Raw genomic sequence first — 7784 nt, forward strand, 5'->3', positions numbered from 1 at the left:
CTCACTGAAAGTAGCATTTGACCTGGATTTTGAAGGAAGTCAAGGATTCTAAAAGGCAGAGGTAAGGAAGAAGAAAATTCCAGGAATGGTAGTCAGCCAGTGCAAAGGCATGGGAACTAGGAGATGTGTGTGAGGGGCAGCAAGTGAGTCAGTATGGTTGGATCATGCAGTATATTGAGGGGAGTAAGTATAAAAAGACTGGAAAGGGGCCAGGCTATGAAGAGTACAGTCCCAAATCACTGTAAATCTAAGTTTATTAATCCACAAACAAATGTGAATGTTCAAAAAAAGAAAGGTATTTGAGCAAAATGAGCAAAAGATTAGAACTATAAATTATAAATGCCTGAAATAATATAGAAACACAAGAAAATTAAATCAATGCAATTATTAAGGGATGAATAAGGGATGAAATTTAATACCTCATGTTTAGAAGTTATTTTTAAGAAAAAGAATAGTTTGGGGAGTAAAAATTTAACAAAGTAAAATTATTAAGGGATAAAAAAGGACATGAGTGGATTAAAAACATATACAGATCATAAGGAATCAGGAAAAGTAAAGATGGAGGAACAGAATTTACCATCATGATCCAAACCCTTTGATGTCCCTCCAGGTAAACTGGATCTTGGACTAGACCTGCAGTTCCATCCTATTGCCATAGGGTGATTGGTGCAGCCAGTTGGTGCAGTGGATAAAGGACTGGGCCTAGAGTAAGGAAGTCTGATCAATCATTTCTGACTCTTCATGATGTCATTTGGGGAATCAGAAAGAACTGAGTTCAAATCTGGCCTCAAACACTTACTAGCTGTATGACCCTGGACACTTCACTTAAGCCTAATTGCTTCAGGTTCCTCATTTGTAAAATGAGCTGTAAAAAGAATGGCAAAGTACTCCAGTATCTTTCCCAAAAAAATTCCAAATGGGGTCACAAAGAGTAGGACACAAATGAAATTATTGAACAACAAAATAGGTAGCTTATACTTATGAACTTCAACCAACTATAGCTCCTTTTCTTCAGCTGATAGTTTTAGGGAGTTTGCTGGAACATTGAGAGTTTAAATGATATGCCTAAGATAACACAGCTAGTATATGTCATAAGTGGAACTTGAATCCATGCCTTTTGGGCTCCGAGATCAGTTCCATATCTGCTACAAAACATAGCCTTTACAAGTGAATCATTGTATTTAATCTGAAGGAATTACAGAGTGAGAGAATACATAAAAGGGCAAAGAAGAAGTAGTTGATATAGGAAAATTAGGTGATGCACTCCTAACTAATTCATAGGTCAACAGTGAAGAGATGGTAATTCATATAATCTTTCAGCAGAAGGGTTTCCATAGTAAATTGGAAGAGGCAAGAAAAAGGAAAAATTGAATGTTTGGGTTTAAAATATGGATTCTCATCCAAGTAGGAGCCACAGGGGACTATTGAAAGCAATTTCCATGGGAAAGAGATATACGTATGGGATGGGAGATTGGAATATCTCTTAAGGTTTAATATAGGGGGTAGGAATTGTAAATTGGGAGACTAACTTCTCTAATAGAGGGGTGTTTCATCATTGGAACCATTACAGCTTAGGAGAAAGGATTTGTGAGATCCTATAAAACAGTTGGGGCAGCTAGGTCATGCAATGGAGAGAGTATTAGGTTTGGAGTTAGGAACACTAATCTTCCCGAGTTCAAGTCTAGCCTCAGATAACTTACAAGTGTGTGACTGTGGACAAGTCACTTTACATTGTTTTAGTTTCTTCATCTATAAAATAAGCTGGAGAAGGAAATGGAAAACTATTCCAGTATCTTTGCCAAGGAAACCTGGAAGTGGGGTCACAAAGAGTTGGACACAACTGGGTCAGCTGTCTCCTGGAATGAAATGTTATATCCATTGAGAAGGAAGTTTATCAAGATGAGGCCAGGAGGAGCTATGCAGGATGTTGGATGAACAGTAATTTCTGTCTCCCAGAGCTACTTTAGTTTAAAGTTGTTGCATTCATGAACTGATCCTTCCAAGAGTGAGTTATGGCAGAATAAAAGAATGAAGGGGAAAACATCTATAAGGGAAATTAACATGTATCAGAAAGTCTGGTCAATGAAGATCATGTACATCTGAAGTTCTAACTCCATGAAGAACAGAAAGAAATTAAAGAAGGAATAAACATGGCTGTGAATAATAGACCAACATTTCAGAATAGATTAAAAGGAAATAAAAAAGAGAGAACAAAGAAAAGGAAATGCCTTTAAAAAGTCACGGTAAAAGAAAACTTTTTGGACTAAGCTATTAATTGAGAGTAGAAAGATAAAAAAATCTAAAAGGACAATCAATAAAATAACAACCAAACAAGTAGATGAATGAATAAATGAACACAAATAAAGATAGAAAAAGAAATCAATAGAATAAGTGAAACTAAAATCTTAAAGGTGTAGGGTAGGCAAGAGGGTATAGAGAAAAAGAAAAGAGCCTATTGGAATAGGGTTGCATCAAATTAGATTTCAGGGGACAGTTACAGGGTTAAAATATTTATTTGAAGGAGGAATACAATAAAATATTTAAAAGTAAGATTAAAAAATCAAATTAAGAAAAACATACATTCACCTCTTAAAACATATGTTAATTTTCCTTGATTCCCTCAAGGTTCACCTCAAATCCCAATTTTTTTCAGGAGGACTTTCCCAGGTTTCTTCCCCCAGCTTCTGGTTCACTCCCTTCAATTGATTATTCTCTGTTTATGCCTCATATGTGGCTTGTTATTTCTAAGTTGTTTTCTCTATTAGAATATTAAATCCTTGAGGGCAGGGACTGTCATTGCCTTTTTTGTGTTGTGTATTTCCAATGCTTAGGCACTTGAGGTTTTTGTTTTGATTCTCTAAACAATTGGATCAAATGAAATAGTGGTAGAACAGATGAGTAAGCAGTTTTGTTACATAAAAGAAACTCATTTTTAAAGTAAAGAGATATACAGAATTGAAACTAGAGGTTATAATAAAATTTACCATATATTAGGTGAGTTCTCACAAGCAGAAGTTTCAATCATGCTATTAAAGGAAGAAAATCAAAAATTCACTATGTCAATAGATATAACTGAGAAACATATTATGCTTAAAGGGATCATAGACAATGAATCAATATCACTATCAATCATATCTGTACTATAAAGAATATTATCTAAATTCACAAAAGAAAAGTCAACTAATTTGCATACACATACATACACACACACATATAGTCTAAATATACAATATTAAAAGGAAACTGTTGTTCTTTATTATATCAGGGCTAAAAGAATCTGAGAGGAAGACAGAAAAAAAAGGGAATATTATATGTAACTCAAAAATTGTTGGAGAATTTAGAAGAAACATGACATTTCCATAGTGTGAACATTAAACAATAGATATTTGTTAGCATTACCTGGCACCTTTAAAAAAAAATAAACCATAAAGTAGGCAACAGAAAAAACATAGATATATAATATATATATATATATATAATCTGATATACTGAATGTATTTTATTGATCATGATAAAAATTATTAATAAAATGAATACAAGAAGAAAATAGATAAACATAAAAACAGCATCATCATAAATAATGATTGGATCTTAGAAATAAGTACTATGCAGAATAAAATGATGACACACCTTTGGAAAATATCTGAAATGAAATCAAAGCAGTCTTCAGATGAAAAAATCATATCCCTAACAATATACCTGAAAAAAAATGAAAAGAGAAGTAATGAACAAAATATATGTTTTTTTAAATTAGAAAAGCAACAAATTAACCCAAAGTAAGCAAAAAGATCAAACCTTAAAATTTAGAGTAAAATTAATTTGAAACAAAAAAGCAAAAAGAACTGAATTAGATTAAAAGATGATTCTTTTAGAAGACTAATAAGGGCTTTAGACAATATACTTTAAAAGAGAAAGAGGAAACCCAAATTGTAAACTCTGAAATTGCCACAGAGGAGAAACAAAAATGACTATCAGACCATACTATCACCAGTTGTATAGAACAATAAAACTGAGAAGTCAAAAGAAATAAAGGATTACCTAAAAAAAAACAATTTAAACATACAAATTCATAGAATACAAAATGAACATCTTAAGTAATCCTATGTCAGTTAAAGAAATTGAAGTTGTTTTGAAAGAAATCAAAGGAAGACCAAAAAAAGAGTGACCACAGTGGATTTATGAGATAATGCTATCAAACTTTTAAAGAACAATTAATACATATAATACACAAATTATTCTCAAAAAATTAGAAATAAAAAATTACCAACTCTTTTAATGTAACAAATATAGTTATAATATTTAACTACAGAAAGTTAAAGAAAAGAGAACTATAGATCAAGATTACTTATTAATATAAATTCAAAAGAAAAGTTCTATATAATAGTTTCATAGATTCATTTTCAATAATCCAGTTCTGTTCCACCATGTATATGTGAATGCTCATTTATTTGGGTCTTGGTTTAGAATAATAAATACATAGAAAATGTCAGTTCAAAATTTTAAAATAAAATCCTGCCCCCCCCAAAAAATCTACAGTTTCTTATTTAAAAAAAAAAAAACAACAAACATTCATTATAGTCAAGTTGAATTTATACCTGAGAAACAAGTAGAATTCACATTTGGAAAACAATTAGCATAATTAATCATATTCTAAAATCTACAAAGCTACAGTTATAATAATAGAAGTAGAAAAGCTTTTGACAAAGGACAACTCTTATGTCTGCTAAAATTCCTACGAAGAAAGTATAGAGATAGAAGACCCTTTTAAAATATGACAAAATGTATCTCAAATGAAAAAAATATATATTTTCAAAAGGGAAAATACTTGAAACATTTCCAGTAACTATAGGAGTAAAAAAAAAAGGCTTTCTTCTTTTCCTGCTGTCATTTAACTTAGTTCCAGAAGTGCTTGCAGTGTAACAAAGTAAGACAAAGAAATTAAAGGCATAAAGATAGATATAGAGGAAGAATACCATTCCTTTTTGTTTATTGATGGTTTACATAAAAAAATCTTAGTTCATCAAAAAAGAAACTGAGATAAATATCAATGAAACTTCAGTTAAATTGCAAGATACAAGAAAAATCTATACAAACTAATCTATATTGTTTTTTCAAAAAATCTAGGACATAAAAATAAAAGAGGAAATCTCATTCAAAATAGTTTTAAAATACTGGGACACTAATCCACTGTTGGTGCAGTTGTGAACTGAGAGCAATTTGGAACACTATGCAATGGGCTATAAAACTGCATACCCTTTGATCCAGCAATATCACTGCTATGCTTATATCACAAAGACATCCAAAAGGAAAAGAAGAAAAAGACCTATTTGTACAAAAATATTTATAGCTGCTCTTTTTTGTGTTGGCTAAGCATTGGAAATCAAAGGAATGCCCATCAATTGGAGAATGGCTAAACAAACTGTGGTATATGATTACAATAGAATGTTATTGTGCTATAAGAAATGACAAGCAGGATGATTTTAGAAAGACCTGAAAAGACTTGTATGAACTGATGTATAGTGAAGTGAGCAGAACTAGGAGAATGCTGTGTACAGTGACAGCAGTATTTTTTGATGAAGAACTGTGAGTTACTTAACTATTTGCAGCAGTACAATGATCCAAGACACTCCCAAAGGACTAATGATGTAGCATACTATCCACCTCCAAAGAAAAGAACTAATATTGATTGAATACAGAATCAAGCATGCTATTATTCACTTTCATTTTTATTCATTTTCCTATACATAATGACTAATATGGTAATGTTTTACATAATTTCACAAGTCTAACCTATATCTGAGTGCTTACTGCCTCAAGGAGGGGGGAGGGGAGGGAGGGAAGGAGGGATAAAATTCGGAAATCAAAATTTTAAATACAAATGTTTATTATTTTAAAAAATTAATGTTTGCTGACTAAAAAAATGAACAACAACAAAAATAGTTTAAAATACATAAAATATCTGGGAATCAATCTAATAAGATGCTTTCAATATCCATTTAGATACAATTATGAACTATGTCTGAAAAAATTTTTAAAAACATATTTAATTTAAGCAATATTGAATGCACATTGCTGGACTATACCAATAAACATTTAAATTATAATTCTACTTAAATTAATTTACAGATTTAGCACTATGTCAATAAGATAACCAAAGGAATCATTTTTTGAGCTACACAAATTACCAAGAAAATCAATTTGGAGGAACAAAATAGAATATTAAGGGAAACAATGAATCAAGTAGTAATGAAGTGAGAAGAGCTCACCCAGACCTCAAAATGTAAAGCAATAATCTTCAACACTATTTGATCCTGGAGAGAGAGAGAGAGAGAGAGAGAGAGAGAGAGAGAGAGAGAGAGAGAGAGAGAGAGAGAGAGAGAGAGAGAGAGAGAGAGAGAGAACAGTAACCAGTAGAAAAAATAAGAAAAAAAGGAAGAGCTCAAAAGGATGGAATGCAATAACCTAATGTTGGATAAGCCTAATGGCACTGAAATCACTCAGATAATATGTAGACAAGCCAAACCACATATGTGAAACAAAGAGGAGACAAGTATCATGGTGCATACCTGTAATCCCTGTACTCAAGGAGGCTAAGGCTAGTAGATCCTTTGAATTCAGGATTTCTGAACTGCAGCAAACATAGATCAAATAAGGTCTCTGCATAAAGGCACCAGTATGCTGAGACTCTAGGAAGGGAGAGACATGGGGATACATAGCAAAACTGGTGCAGGTAAGAAAAAAACAAAAACAAAAACAAAAAAAACCAAGCTAAATCTTCCAGACTGCCCAACATTGATATTGGTTCTATGAGTGCCTGCTTCACTTTTATATTTAATGAGAAAGACCCAGTCTCAAAACAAACAACCCTCCTCAAAAACATACACACCAACATAAAACACACACATACACACAACACACAAAAACATGTGGAGAAGAGACTCCTGAGTAAAATGTTCTTTTTTTTTCTTTAAAAATAATTATAAATTTTATCATGCTGGATTAAGTAATTTCCTACATAGGTGAAAGTTGAAGAGAATCACTGATGCTCAATTGAATGCCATTCCTTCCCATTCCTTTGCAGGCTGCTAATAGGCTCTGTGATTATTTGTAGGAATAGTCACCAAAAGAAGGATTAAACTATTTTCCAAAAGCAGAACAGGTAAATTTCCCTGAACACAGATTATTAGACAAAGTTTACAGAAATGGTATGGCATCAATTGTTCCTTGCTTCTTTCCCCCAGTCCCTGCTGAGAAAAGCACAAGAAGTCAAATTATTTTAAGGCCACTATATAAATGCCTCTTTGCTTTTTGTGTATTTTGGTCCTTAGATATTCTTACAAATAATATTAAAATCAAGATCTGAAAGGGACCTAGGGAATAATATAGTTAAATCTCTCTGTTTCTCTCTCTGTATCTTTCAGTCTCTCTGTTTCTATATGTCTGTCTCTCAGTCTTCCTGTCTTTCTGTTGTTGTCTCTCTGCTTTTGACTCTGTCATTATGTCTCTGTCTTTCTATCTCTCTCTGTCACTCAGTCTTACTGTTTCTCTCTGTGTCACTATGTCTATTTATTTGTCTGTCTGCCTATCTCTCTCAACCAATGGTTAGTAGTGAATGGACTTGTCAGGGAACTTGGATTTGACCTAGATCTTTCAACTCCAAGTTCAAAGTTGTTGTTTATCATTAAACCATGTTAATTTTAGTATAAAGGTGTTTCTTTATATAAGCTTTTGAGAGCAGTAAAGTGTAAGGGTTAGATGGATGTCCTTAAGTCATAGAGAAATGT

Source organism: Dromiciops gliroides, chromosome 1 (genome assembly GCF_019393635.1).
Source record: "Dromiciops gliroides isolate mDroGli1 chromosome 1, mDroGli1.pri, whole genome shotgun sequence".
NCBI lineage: Eukaryota > Metazoa > Chordata > Mammalia > Microbiotheria > Microbiotheriidae > Dromiciops > Dromiciops gliroides.